This window comes from Canis lupus, chromosome 2 (genome assembly GCF_003254725.2).
Source record: "Canis lupus dingo isolate Sandy chromosome 2, ASM325472v2, whole genome shotgun sequence".
NCBI lineage: Eukaryota > Metazoa > Chordata > Mammalia > Carnivora > Canidae > Canis > Canis lupus.
The window spans coordinates 13,364,382-13,379,897 of record NC_064244.1 but is presented as its reverse complement, the minus strand read 5'-3'; the positions used below and the strand labels follow the sequence as shown (position 1 = coordinate 13,379,897).

The following is a 15,516-nucleotide window of genomic DNA, read 5'->3' as shown; positions in this document are numbered from 1 at the left end:
ACTCATGAGCTCATCGCTAATGGAGCTTATTTTCTGAGAAAATACAGTGAGGCCTGTGTTGTTGGAGTGTCACTTCAGGGTGATTCAGGACTCCAGGCATTCCAGGGGTATCCACTTTGGGACAGATTGTCATGTTTATTTCTCTGCTAGGAGTTTCCTGAGACTTGCAGAGATATTTGCATGTTTCTGAGTGGATTAAAGACATGTTTTGGACCTAAAACCCAAGGGCTAGCCCAGGGCTTAATTTTCTCTAGGGAGACTGTTTCCCTAGACCCAAGCTGAGACTGCTTCCTTGTCTTCTCTTTGTGCCAAGAGACAGATTTTTTCTAATCTCCCTTTCCACTGAGAGTTCAGCTTTTCAAAAGTCCTAATTTATACTTCTCAGTATCCCAAGACCTTGTCTCCTCTCCTCAAATAGGTGTTAAAACCCAAGCGCCTAGGTTTATTGGGACCAAAAGCAAACTCCACATCAGTTCTTGCACTTACTGCTCCATTTTCCATTTTCTCCTCATTTCAGATATTCATGATCTCAGCTATACAATTTTTAAGGTATATGTATCCAGAATTTCAGTGCATTTGTGACAGGAGGGATTTCAAGTTTCTTAGTCCATCATCTTTCTGGAACTAGAAATCTCCTCTGTCATTTATTCATGTGGCCATCTCCCAAGAAACATAATTTCAGAGTAATCTGTGACAGTTTACACAGCTCTAAAATACATTAGTTAAGTTGAAATATTCTGCCAATAATCCAGATGTTTTTGTCTATACAATTCCAAATATCCAGATGTGTGTGTTCAATTCATCTGCTATTTCAAAATATAATAAACTTACATTATTAAGCGCATTACTATTTCACAGATTCAGGAATCCTATGGGGAGAATCCTGTCCCTTACTGGCTGGGACTAATTATATTAGAGTACATAACCTTTATACTGTCACATTGATTTATAGTGCTGTGATTCTCTTCCTTGTTATTACTATTTTTTTTCATGATACAGTATTGAGGTCAATAAGTATTTATTAACTCTTAGCTAAGGGTGAAAGAATGAAAACCATTTTGTCCTTTGGGGATATTAAAATCTATTTATTTTTGTTTATTCATTCCTTCATTCAAAATCTTCTCATTGAGCACACACCATGTTCCTGGGGAAACAGTGACAAACTGGAGATCCCTGCCCTTGTGAAACAGACCATTAATGGGACACAGACAATCACACAAGTAACATAGAATTAAAATTGTAATAAATGTTATGTAGAAAAGTAGGAGCGCTATAGAGCTATCCAATAGAGTCTAGGATACATGGTCTCAATTTAGTCTGGGTAAGTCAGGAAAGGCCTGTGTTGGGAGTGACCTAGTCTGTGACCTCACAAAGAGTGAGGAATCGGAAGTTCCAGACAGGAACTGTGGGAAGGTGTGTGCCAGGGCCTGGGATTGCAGGAACTCAGAAGTGTGTGGGTGGGAGTGTCAGCAGGAAGCTGATGGGAAAATAAGGCTGGAGAGGAAGCGGCCACCTAATCAGGTCTCCATAGGACAGAGTTTGGATTCTGGATTTCTTTTAAATAGCAATAAGTCATCATTGAAGTATGAGAGCAGAAGAATGATGTGGGAAGATGTCTGGCTGCTGATCGGGAAAGGTGGGACAGGTGACCTGAAAAGGAACAGGTGAGGTCAGGAGCTAGTTTAGGTGAGAGGACTTGTTAGTGTACAATGAGGCAGCGACAGGGTACACGGACAAAAACAGACGAACTTATATGTTTTGGAACTGTCCTTTGGTGATGGATGTGGGTAGAGGGAGAGGAGAGTGTCAAGGTTTACCCTGGTAAAAACAACTGTTGTGTGAAGGTGCCATTTACTCAGATGGGAAGGCCTAGGGAAAAGCCACATTTCTGAGGGAAATTCACTTTTGGGCATGTTAACTTTGAGATGTCTGTGGGACATACAAGCAGAGATGTCAGATGAAAGAAGAATAATAAATATGTATATAAGATGAGCCAGATGAAAGAAGAAATAATAAATATGTATATAAGAAAAAATATATATACATTTTAAGATTTTTAAATATTTATTTGAGAGAGAGAGGACATAAGCATGCATGAGAGTGGAGGGAGGGGCAGAGAGGGAATCTTAAGCCAACTCCACACTGAGTGCAGGGCCTGACTGAGGGCTCCATCTCACAACCCTGAGATCACGACCTGAGCCAAAATCAAGAGTAGGATGTTTAACTGACTGAGCCACCCAAGTACCCCAGAAGACAAGGAATATATTTTTTAAAACACTTGAGTATCTCAAGTGGGGAGAAACAAGTAGAGCTTGGTGCCATGAAATCCAAGAGAAGAGAGGATTTAAGGATGACAAAGTGGCCAGCTGAGTCCAGTACTTCTGAAACGTCAAGTAAGATAAAAACTAAAAAGTGGCCAATGGGCAGTGCACATGCCATGGGTGGATCTAGCAAAAGCATTTGGGGAAAGAGAGAAAGAAGCCAGAGTGAAATGGTTTAAAGTTATCCATGGGAAACTAGAAGGCAGAGAAAGACTGAGTGGTCAGCTCTCCCCGGAAGGGACATAGGGAGGGCGACAGGGATAAGACTCAACTCAGAAAACAGGAGCCAACAGAGTACAGGAAGAGTTTATCATCACAAGCTTGGGGAAAGGAGCTTCAAACAGGCTGGAATAGGTGGGGGAGAACTTCTGGATGAGATTCAGCCCTCGGGTAACAGGCGGGATTTGGATCAATAGAGAGGAGAGGAGGCATCTGTGCCTGGGAACCAGTGTAAACAAAATCATATGGACAGGGGTGGGCAGAGGCCAAGGAGGACCAAGGAGAGACCAGTGTGAAAATGACATCCATCCAAAGGAACTGAAAAGCAAAGCTGGATGGGAAGAGCTGAGTATATCTGTGCTTTTTAAATCTGCCAGCTTCTGAGAAACACACTTCCTTACCTTTAGATAAACCTCCCTTGCATGCCATCCATGGGGCTGTAGAGGGGCTGCCATCAGCTCCCTCCCAGTTACCAGGGACGAGTTAGCCAGGTCAGGCCAGTCGGATACCCCCATCCCCACCCCAGCACCCAGGGCCCTTGCCGGCAGAAGCTACAGAAATATTCTTGAGGAGAGAAGGAAATAGGCCTTCAGAGAGCAGCAGAGGAAAGAGGCAGTAGGCACATGGTCCCCAGCATCCAAGGACCCCTGGAGCCCACCCGCACCACCGTCCTTCCTGTGACTTGGATACAGGAAGCCCCCCAACACATTCTTCCCGCTTGGGCCCCAGCTGATTCTAGTGAGTACTGCTTGCCACCAACAGGGCTGCGAGCACAAAAATGAGATGGTGCCAGAGATCAGGAATACCGGTTGTGAGGCTGAGCTGCAGGCTGAGAGGTAGCAGCCCACCCAGCCACCTAGGAGGCCAGAGGAACCCCTACCAGGAAGCAGGAAAACACCCCACATCTCAGAAATAGGCTACCCTTACTCACTAGTAACAACTTTGGAAATGTCTTGCTTCTGCATTAACAAATTAGAGTTGATTGCATTTGTATCATTTTGAAATGACATCAAACCCTTTTCTCTGAAGCCTCAAGACTTAGTTCATGTCAGAATCAAGACACCAAGAGTCGCTGGTCTGAGCTAGCGTGAAAGCTCGTAAGAACAGAGGAATGCAGAGGTGGTTGATAAAATGAGCCCATGTCTTTCATCCACAGGCTAAAGGTCTGGCTGCCAAAAGCCCACAGAGGGAAATATGCTGCAGGTTTATGATATGATGGAGGTAAGAAGGTGGTGGAAAGATCAGTTCTCTTGCCAAAGAAGTGACAGGGAAGCATTTCTCAGCCTCGCCCGGCTCTGTCGCCCATTCTCTTCTTAGGTTTTGATGCCTTATTTGGATTGCAAATGTACGCACACAGCAAAGGGTCCCTGCTGGCTGAGATGTCAGGTGGCATTTGTTATTCCAGTTCACTTTTATGAAGAAGCAACAATAACTCTGGTTCTTATTTAGGATTTATGAAAGCTGATTTCTTGCATGTGGGGCTCCCATAGCCCACTCAAGCTTCCTGAATTCACAGTATACCCAAAAAGTAATCCCCGGGGCCAGGCCTCTTCAGAGGGACACTGTGAATGTCTGATGTTGGAGCCAGCTAACCCCTATAAAAAGATACAGCACCTCAAAAAAAAAAAAAAGATACAGCACCTCAAAGATTTCATAACCTGGAATTGTTTATGAGATAGTATGTGAAGAATTCCGTTTATAAAACTGTGTGTATAGAGCAATCCCATTTCTATAAACAAACATATGCACATATCTATACATGTGGGGGTGCGCGCACGCACGCGTGTGTATGTGTGTGTGTGTGTGTGTCTGTGGCTTAAAGATCCCGAAGTGATACCGACATGTTAACAACGGTTATCTTGAAGGAGAGAGGAAGAAGGCTTGTAGGTAACTACTTTCCTTCTCTTACCCACATTTCCCCATCTTTCTACAATAAACACATATTCATTGGATAGTTTTCTAATGTTATTTTTTAAATGAGCATCTTGCAGTTTTCTAATAAACAAGTATAGAAAGCTCACAGTTGTAGGGTTTTTTTTTGTTTCTGCTTTCTGTGAGGGGTGGAGGGAAGTTAGGGGAGTTTAGTTGATGTTTGTTCCCATATCGCTTTATTGCAGTTTCCCAGTGGGACATGAGGTGCCTAGACACCGTCTGATGACTCCATATTACCCCTGCAAAACCATTTAAAGGATGGTTCTCATGATTGTCCTTTTTACCTAACCATAAATAACCCCACTAGATAATAGCAGGCTGGCTAGGAGTAGGGCACATAACCCTCCATCACCAGTCTTTTATACTCAGTGCAGATAACTTTATGCTCACCACTTGCGGCAGAGGGTTTGGTAGAAACCACTGAATCACAATGCTGCAAGAAACCACCTTCCAGCCCTAGTAGGTGGAATCCCTAATTAAGCCAAGATGCTACCATGTACTCCAAATATTTATTAGCAGGCCTTACATGCCCACCTTCAATCTATTGGCTATATCCTAAGACTCCCAGATTTTTTTTGAGGGGGGGGACCTTAAATGGACTCTTTCTCAGTCCTGCTCTGTAATAGAAATATATGCACAGACACAGTCACCTGTCTTTCACACAGAAACAAAAGTTTATGTATCTGCTTAATGCCCAAGAGCATGGTCTTTGAGGTTAAATAGCCTTCAGTTGATTAGCTTTAGCTGCATGATCTTATCTATCACAATAACCCTACAAGAACAGTAATATCCTCTTTTACAGGTGGGGAAATTGAGGCTCACAGAATTTAAGGAGCTCGTTCAAAGTTATACAGAAAGTAATGAAAGTTGGAAACTGAGCCAACATTTACCTGACCCCAGAGTCTGGGGGTGGGGGTGGGGTTGTATCTTTTGCCAGTATTACTACTACTCCTACAAAGATATGACTATAGAAACATGTACATCTTAAGGACCTAAGTCACCAAGTTACTTGAGATAACTGTTTTTTCTCCCCCAACTAACTCCCAGAAGGAACAAACCAGACTGTCTTTCCCTTTTCTTGTACTTTCCCTCCCTCTGACTTTCCTGCATGGGGTACACACACAGAGTCCTCCAGAAGTAACAATTTGCAATGGGATTAATGAGGGTTCCATACCTTCTGGGGTTGCAGGAGACCTCCTTCCAGGCAGCTGTACAGAGCTGGGCCCACTCACTGCTAGAAGTTATGAGTTAGTCTCCTCTAGAGGGCCCGAGCTGAGGCCAGTCCCTTCTTTGTTGGGATGGCCAAGGGCTCAAAAGTCTTTCCTAAATCTCCTTGTAAACAACAGCTGAAGATGCCCATGGAGAGGATGGAGGAGTGGCCATTTTAAAAAGCCTCTAAGGAACTCAAGTGACTTGACTCCCATGCCCTCAGTCTACTTCATAAAGTGGTTGTGAAACTCTCAGAAAGTTTCCAAGTATGTTGACAAAACATAACATGTGACCCCTGTTGAGGTATCATTGCCTCTTGGTAGAAGCTCCATATGATGGCAGCCACTTTGTAGAACCTATCAAACATCTTGAAGAACAAAACCAGTGGAGCCCACAAACATGGGGGAAAGTCTCCCGGGGGGGGGAGGGGCAGAGAAGCTGGATGGGAGTTCCTCATCTGAAAAATGGGGGTACCCATCATTGGGTGAACACAACCGGCATAGGGCCTGACTTATAATGAGCCTTCCAAGAATCTCTAGTAGAGCAAATCTAACTTGATTTTTAAAAGTTAATATCAATCTCAAGAACCAAATATTAGCCTAGCCAGCTGCCCCTTCTGCCAGCAGGTTTACTTGTACAAACAAATCATGTTCCCCGAGTAAGGAGGATCAAGCTGACACATGCCATTGTTCAGAAGGCAATTATCGTAATGAGGGAAAGCAAACTGAATGGAGGGCTAATCCAGCTGCTATGTTGATAAAGCATAATAAAGGTGGCTGCTATGGAGCAGGACGCCGAGTTAATTTGCACTTTTCTCCACAAGCCTGATGCTGCATACACCACAACTACGCTCATAACTAAATAGGAGCTAATTACTTGTGTTAATTACCCAACCCTGGGTCAGATCCCAAGGCTGGTTAAAGGTGGCCAAGGGCTAAGCACATGGGTTCTTCCTTTGTGTGTTACAGAGGCCAAGTTTGGGTGCCTAGAGCTTTGGGATCAGTTCTTATTACCACCTTTAAGACACATCCTCTGCACAGATGAAAGTAATTCTGCAGACAGGCCCAGCCACTTCCCCACTTCCTCCTTCTTATCTTTTAAGATCCCGAGGAACCAAAATATTTTTCCAGATTTTCTTTTCTCGACACAGACCACTATATCTGTGGAAACTTTAGCAAAAGTTAATGAGTCAATAATTAATAAACAAACAATTATATGAATGATCCCATTCATACAATATTCTGAAAAAGGCAAACTACAGAGGCGGAGGAGAGATGAGTGGTTGCCAGGGTGAGGGTGGAGGGATACCCTGGGGCTCCGAGAGCTGTGCCCTATGAATCCTGGGGATGGAAGTATAATGCTGTGCATTTGTCAAAACCCACACACCACAAAGAGCTATTTTCCTGTATTCTACTTCATATGACTTATAAATAAATGTTAAAAGTAGATAATAAAACGTGTTCTCTCTCTCTCTCTCTCCCTGGTGCTTTCTTATGAATTTGTCTTTATCACCAGAAATTGCAAAGATACCTTTTTTCTGACACCCTTTGAAACTAGCAAAAACGGGGAGAAGGGAAACAATTGCTTGTTGCACTATTTTGGTAATAAGTGCCCTGTATTCTATTGTTTTTGAAATGATTAAGCAGGTGTGGATATTTTTTTCCCTTGGAAGGCTCAACGGTGTCTACGAAAACAGAGCATAGCAAAGGCTGGAACAATTTTCCGGTGAGATCAGTCAAGTCCTAATCTCTGTGACGCCAAAAGACTTGGCTGCACAGAGGAAAGTGTAGTCCGTTCCCCAGCTGTTTTGTCTCTGTGTGTCTCTCAGTCTCTGGGACTGCTCAGAGACTGGTGTCAGATTATTTGGCGGATGCCAGGGAGACCCATCAGAGTTGGCAGCTTTCCTCAATAACACATTTTCCTTGCACTTCCTCAATGCCCTTCACTCCCTCCAGCTACAGCCTGAAATTCTTTGTCATGTCGTTTCAACACCAGTTGCTTGAAAAAGACAAACCAGCGACTTTATGATGTTATAATCTGCATCTTTCTTTCTTTTTATTTTTCTCCCCTTGAGCCCTCAGAGTGACTCCTCAAAAAAAGGCTGATGCAAGCCATAAGTGTCACAAAGGTCATTCATTATCACAGCACCCTCAAAACTCACACCATTTCCAAAATAATCACACCAGAACTGATAGACAGTTTTGCATTCATTTGTAATGTTAAGTGCTTAATCAACAAGTTAAATATTCTTCAGGTTCACAAGAATGATGACAACCTCTGAATAGTTTTCGATCACTTAAGTGGGGTTTTTCTGATTAGGGCTGACAGATGTATATAAGAAGCAAGGAGGTTTACCTACACGCTTTTTTTTCTTGTTGGGAATATGATAATGTGATAAAATTAGATCTTCACATGCTTGCACTTTTTTGCCTTGCAATTATACGTATACCTTTGTTGCAGAAGCAAAAGGGGGGCATGAGATGGAGTCCTACTGCATCTGTTATCTGTCCACAGTGATGGGGGCCTAGGGAAGTCATATCAGGGAGGTAGATGCTTAAACTCAATTTGTAGACTCACAGACTTTCAGGTTAGTAGAGGCCTTAATAATGGCTCTGATTAGCTTTTCTCAAGTGCAAGGACAAGAGAACATTCCACTTAGCTCGAGTAAGAAGATGCATGAACCAGGTCTGAAGCTGAAAAACTATAAAGATCCAAGACGGCCTTGGGGCCCAGCGACTTGGTTTGTCTGTCTCAGGCCACACGATTTGCCCTCTCAGGGGTATACCTCTGCCTCTTCATTCACATGCCCTATCCCTATAAAAATGAACTCTTTTTAATTGCCTCACACTTTCAACTTGCTCGTGGTCCTTTATGACTTTTCCAGCCTCCCCTTAGCATCAAAACCAAACTTGCTGGCTCACATGCGTTTCTTAGTTTTAGAATCTGAGAAAATTTTATTCAGTACCTTTTTACACACCAGGCCCGATTATGTGTTACTGTCACCCTGTGAATTGACAGCCCTGAGATCAGGTGTCAACCCAAACTGTTCAGTCCAACATGGAGAAACACGGTACAAAACACAGCCATCTTGGCCACAGGGGCTCTGGGTGGGCTGTTCCTACTAGAAAGGGAGGGGTAGCAAGGCTGTGAGATTGCTCTACCCTGATCTAACAGTTGAGTGTCCTCTTCAGTAGGGTTTTCAAACTCCAGTGCCTACAGTGGCCAGACAGGTGATGGAGCTGTGTCCAATTGTCTGGTCAAGAGCATGCATTGCTTGAGTGGGAAAGACTTGGGAGAACTGGAGAATGTAGCCTGGTATGAAGGAGAGGAGAAAATTAGCTCCAGTGGGTTTGTTGTCATGCAGAAAAGAGGACCTGGTGTTGGCAGATCTTCCGATTCTTCAACAGAATCCAGACACTTGATACTTTACTTAAAACCTCCCAAAAGGGATGCTTGCTTGGGTGGCTCAGTGGTTGACTGTCTGCCTTTGGCTCAGGGCGTGATCTCAAGGTCCTGGGATTGAGTCCGCACCGGGCTCCCTGTGGGGAGCCTACCTCTCCCTCTGCCTTTGTCTTTGCCTCTCTCTCTGTGTCTCTCATAAATAAATAAAATATTTTTTAAAAATTAAAATAAAGTAAAATCTCCCAAACTTGAATGTTCACTCAAACTTTCTAAACAGTATGAGTCAACCAAAACATTCCCTTATCTCCTCCACCTTTCAGCCAACAACTGACCTTTAGTCACACAGCAGTGAGCGAGACAACACTATTTTGAAAGGAAGCCCCCCTTGCTTTCCAACAGTTCTGCTCATTTAAAATTCTTTCATTTATTTGAATCTAAATCTGTATCCTCACAATCTGTCTTTCATGATGTGAAGGGGGAAAAAAAAAAACAAAAGCCCCCTCAGTGTGATAGCCAAAGACAGACTTGAAGACAACACCTTCAACACACCTACCTCTTCTCATTTCTTCAGAAGCACTTCATGTGATCCACTCCTTCTACTACCCTGCTGGCGCACAGCACGGAACATCACAGAACTCTTCCAGCTTCTTCATTTGAGACTTTATACTTCTCTTAGCATGACTGAAGATTATTTTTGATGACAACTTCATACTATTAATTCAACCTGTGTTTTTAAGTAAACTGAAGTGCTTAAGGTATGTTGCTGGTTGGTTGTTTTTCACACCAACACTTACTAAACCTGATTTTTATCACCCTGCTCTTGTGAAGTTAGGTTCTCAGGACCTGAGTAAATTCATTGTCCCCGTTAAATCTTATCTTGTTAGGTTTCTCCCAGCCTTCCAGCCTCTCCTTTAGGTCCTTCTGATGTTGTTCCTATTGTTCAAACTATTAATAGCTCTATTCATAGCCATTATTTATTATCTATTCTCCAAAAAGAAATACCAAAAGGCATACTGCATATCAGCCCATATTTTAGATTTGCTTCTCTTTCTGTAAGAGATTTTGTCATTAGAGGGAAATTCACTTTTTATAGCAAAATTTCACTTTGAGAGTCTTTTGATAATTCTTCACTTTTACTTATCTGGCTCTGGTATCTATATCTTTTCCTTGGAAGGTTGAAATCTATATTTCTAAAGTCCAGAGCATGTATCTGGCTATGCTCTGTACGTCCCAGCCTGGGAGTCCTGCATAGTCCGAGACAACCAGATCATTTCCTCCTCACATTCTCATCATTTCTGCATTTCCAACCAACTGTTCTTTGTTGAACAGAATTAGATCTACCACAACAGTTTCCCTCATCGCTCCTTCTGACTTTTGAGATTTAAAACAGTGAACATGCTTCCAGCTATGATGGAATGGATGATATCAGATTAATCCCCCACTGAGAACAACTATAAAGCTGGATAAAATACAAAGGCCAACTGTTGGAAAGCACTGGAGAGCAACCAAGGCAACCAGGGCCCCAAAGGGGCCAAGATCCTGAAGGCACAGGAAATGCATTGATATGTGCCTAATATTCTGTGCAGGACTTCCCCTGGAGGCATTTGCTGACTTCTCAGTTGTGCTTATACAGGCCTAATGTTGAAGATTGGGTTCCCTAAAACAGATTAGTAAGCATGATGCTCACCAGAGGGTATTTAGGATCAACCTCTGTGAAGGGGAGAGGAAGAAGGCAGGGCTGTGTTGCAGGTCCAGCCTCTGCTGACCCATAGCAAGTTCTAGAGCTAGAAGAAGCCTTCTGAGTTATCCTGAGTTGTCGAACAGGGTACAGGCTGGAATGAGGTGGAGAAGCAGTTTTCTTCAGAAGAGGCAATCCCCAAAGAAGGCTGATGACTGGAGGCTTCTTCTTTTTTTTTTCTTTTAAGATACATTTATTTATTTGAGAGAGAGAGAGAGAAAGAGCATGTGCATGAGTGAGGGGAGGGGCAGAGTGGGAGAACCTATAAGCCGACTCCCCCTGAGTATGAAGCCCAACATGGAGCTCCATCCCATGACCCACAGGATCATGACCTGAGCCGAAACCAAGAGTCACTCAACCAACTGAGCCACCCAAGCACTGCTGGAGGCTGCCTTCTGATGAGACTCCAAGTAGTTAGGGGGATAAATCTTTCATTTCTGAAGGTACCTGGCCATTGCATCACAGCATCCATCACACACTGAGAAACCAAGCAGAAATCGGCCTCTAAGAGGTTAGAAAGCCAATATTAACTTCGGTCATCTTACAGTGCTAGAGATACAGCAATGAGTTCAAGGGCGGCAAGAAGGAAGGGCACTGATTTTAGTTGAGGACTTGGAAGAGCTAGCCCATAGGAGTAAGAGCCTGAAATAATCTCAAGGAGATCAGCAAATTATCAGCCTCTCAGAAGAAAACTAAGTCTTTTCTTAAAGAAGGTAACATCAGCCAAACTCTCTGTGACTTATCCTACATAATGCCCAACATTAAAAAATCATCAGACGACCAGGAGACAGCAACAAATCACATGGGGTAAGGGGAGGGGATAGAAAGAGACAAAGCAGAAAGTAGAACCAGAGGGAGGTGATTTAGATGCTAAATGTAACAGACACAGGTTTTAAATAGCTATGATCAACAGTTCAAGAAAATAATGGAGAAGACAGGGAATTTCACCAGAGAACTGGAATCTAGAGGAAAGGACACTCCTAGAACTGAAAACCACAATAATAGAAAATAAGGATCCAGTAGATTAAACAATAGTACACAGCAGGAAACAGGTTTAGTGACTTGGAAGAGAGATGAGTTAAAAGTATCCAGGAGGAAGCAGCACAGACAGAGGGGAAAAGATGCTTCTTCAAGCTTAACAGACATATAAGAATCAGTAAAAATGTTTCAAATAAATGAAATTGGAGGCCTAGATGGACATATAAGGGAAAATAGAGAAGAAGTAATATTTAAAGAAATAGAATCTGAGGGTGCCTGGGTGGCTCAGTAGTTGAGCATCTGCCTTTGGCTCAGGTTGTGATCCCGGGATCCTGGGATCGAGTCCCACATTGGGCTCCCGGTGCATGGAGCCTGCTTCTCCCTCTGCCTATGTCTCTGCCTCTCTCTCTCTCTCTCTCTCTCTGTCTCTCATGAATAAGTAAATAAAATCTTTTTAAAATAATAAAAAATAAATAGAGTCTGAAATATAATTGTCCAAATGGACATATTAGAGAAGCTTGGATTGTTTCCCATTAGGGATGCCTGCAGGCCTAGGTAGTGAGCCTACGCCACCAAATAGCAAATGCTCATTGAGCTCTTAAGACACCCACTCAGGATAACATTTAGGTCCACCCACATCCTCTCTGTCCTTATAACTGCATTGTCATCAGAGGAGGAAGCTGTAGCTGGAGGTTCATTCCTCACCCAAGGTCACCAGCCTAACCAATCCTCTGCTATTGACCTCTCTGCCATCCTCCTTGTAGCAGTGCATTTATTAGTCTCAATGTTTTTCTTGGATAAACGCTTTAGGCAAAATAAGAATGTTCATGGGCTTGGGGAGCCTTGGGAAAGACAGTTCTAGGAATTCTGGAGACAGGAACATCTCACTAGGTGCTCCAAGTGCAGGCATGAGGCACAAGGGAGGATGACAGGTAAGGGGAGAAAGAACAGCAGGTGGGAGAAGGTTCCAGAAGGAGAGATAGAGTCATCCAATCCTTTCAATATTGTTTTTTGTTTGTTTGTTTTGGAGTTTTTTGTTTATTTTGACTGTTTGTGTGTTTTCCTGGCAACTGGTCTTATGCTCAGGAGGAATCAACTCTTTTCTGCTTTCCCTTTCCTGCTGGATGGCCTCCCCACACCTCAGCACACCAACTACTGGTTCAGCCACACTATGGGTTACATAGGCTCTTATGTGATGACGTAGGGGCCCACCCTCCATTGCAACACAGCTTCTATGGGAACATGTGTTCTGATTCCAGCAGCACTTACCTTTGACCTGAGAACACAATTCGTCTTAGGGGGGACCTGCCTGTATCTGAGGAGTTAATAGCACCAGATGATGACTTAAGCCTCATCACGGAGCAGATGTGATTAATTACCAAAGGAGCATGAAACCACAGGACACTGAGTTCTAAAGACACAGAATCTTGCAGCTTGCAGTGTGTTGGGGTGGAGAGTTTCCCTGGAGACCATGGAAGTGTGGGATCAGCTCTGAATCCTAGGTGGGCTTCGGATAACAGATAACGCAGGCAAAAAAGAGCAAAGAAAAGCAGCTACACAGGCTCGAGGATAAATAGGAGGGGCAAGGAGCTTGCTTTCACTTCTAGAAGCTCCCAGGGTCTCAACAGGCTGCAGGCCACTGTCCCCACTGACTCCCCATCAGGTATGGGGGCAGACTTCCCATCGCACCTGGAGCTCTGAGGCAGCAGTTTGCTTCACTACAGGTCTGTGTTTGTGCAGGCTGCCACTGAGGCTTCCCGGCCTTGGCCATGCCTGCCCCAGGAGGCTGGCCCCTCTGCTCCCCGCAGCCAGGCCATCTCTTCAGGGTGGCAGGCTCCAGAAGCATTTCTGAGGCCCAGAGGGACAGGTGCCAGCCCCGCACCACACGCTGCAGAGTCAGAAGCAAGCCTGGGGAGCAGGGAGCAGGGGGGCTGGAGAGGAAAGGCCTGCTGACAAACTGCGAGCTGCAAACTGAATTAGGGCACCGGAGAGATTCAAAGCCTTGCCCTTTCCCAGTGGTCTTTCCTCTCCACTCACCTAGAAGAGCACAGAAAGGCGCTGAACACAGGGCTTCAAGCCCCTGATCCAGGAGACAGGGGAGTGAGCAGGGCCAGTTTCTCAACCCAGGCCTCTGACTTCTGGGTACTATTTAGCGGCAAATCTCCCTTTCTCCATCTTTAAGGCGGAGAGAACTGTGCACTCAGTTCTGCCACAACATGACACACGCGTTCCTAAAAATCACTGCTCTGCAAAATCACAAGATAGAAAACTCGAGGCAGTGGGGTTGGGGTACAATACCCCAAAATTTAATCAGTGACACATAGAATAAGGTAGAAACTGTAGCATCATTGCACACATGTTCAGTGGTTAAGAAATATGTAACTACTACAAATAAGTCTGGTGCTCTACTTTGCGGAAGACCTGGAGTTTGCTTGCAGAGGTGGATGTTGGTGTATGAGTTCCCCTCACAGTAGAGGGGGAAGGGCTGTCTGACACTGGGGGGAAAGTACTGGCGGGATGTGGTGGGTATGGCTCCTGTACAAGGGCACCAGGACGTGCTGGACGTGCAGCTGGTGGCAGTCTTTTGCATCCCAGTTTTGTCTGTGCCTGTGGACAAAATTGAATGCAAAACTCACAGTATGATCACATTGTTCTCCTCATACATCAATTACGGTGAAACAAATTTTCATTTTTCAAACTAGTATTATAGCAAAGCTGGCTGTACTAACTGCTTCATGAGGGGGACAGCATGAGGATTAATTAGATAATTCCCATAAGTGTTAAATCCAGTGCCTGAGAAGTGGCGAAATCCGTGTTGCTAGTATGATGAATATACATCAAATTATTGTATTTCAAATGAGTCAAAAAATGAATCTGGGGATGCCTGGGTGGCTCAGCGGCTGAGCCTCTGCCTTCAGCTCAGGGCATGATCCTGGGATCCCAGGATCGAGTCCCACATCGGGCTCCCTGCATGGAGCCTGCTTCTCCCTCTGCCTATGTCTCTGCCTCTCTCATTCTCTCTCTCTCTCTCTCTCTCTCTCTCTTTCTCTGTGTGTGTGTCTCTCATGAATAAATAAATTAAATCTTTTTTAAAAAAAGAAAATGAATCTGCGAATGCCAGGATGCCTAATTGTAGAGTAGGGAGTGGTCATCTAGGGAGTGTGTGTGTGTGTGTGTGGGGGGGGTGATCATTTATCTTGATGAAGAGGAAGGAGCACATGCCTGAGACACCCAGCAGCAACCTATGCTAAGTTCTGTGACCAGGATGACAACCTGCATACTCTCCCTGTCCCCATTAACCTGAATATGATCCTGGGGATATGTCTGCCCACCCCTCTGTAGGCCTTACCTTCTAGTATTTAATATTTTCTAAAATAGGAATTTGGGCAGGGCTCAGCTGAGTGATTCTTCTGTCCCTCATGGTATCAACAGAGGTCACTCAGTGTTACTCAGCTAGCAGATGGGCTGGTCTGGAGCATCCAGGAGAGCTTCATTCCTTGGAATGGGTCCATTAGTTGGACCCAGGTGGGACTGTCAATAAGAGCACCCCCATGTCAGGAGGGGTGACATGGGAATTCCAGAACATCACTTGTACTATATCCTATGGGTCAAGCAAGTTAGCCCATCCCATACTCAAGGGCAAAAGAGTCAGAGCCTACTTCTCAGGGTGAGGAGTGGCAAAGACCGGGACCGTCGTGAATCTACCACACCGCCCTT

At 44.4% G+C, this 15,516-nt stretch overlaps 1 long non-coding RNA gene across 1 annotated transcript; it reads left to right on the top strand.

The window, feature by feature from the left end:
- The first annotated feature begins 1,400 nt into the window (after positions 1–1,400).
- On the top strand, positions 1,401–4,516 carry LOC125753464 (uncharacterized). Its single transcript, XR_007405375.1, has 3 exons — positions 1,401–1,664; positions 3,697–3,761; positions 3,858–4,516. It is a non-coding gene; the product is annotated as an uncharacterized LOC125753464 (long non-coding RNA).
- The last annotated feature ends 11,000 nt before the right edge of the window (positions 4,517–15,516 follow it).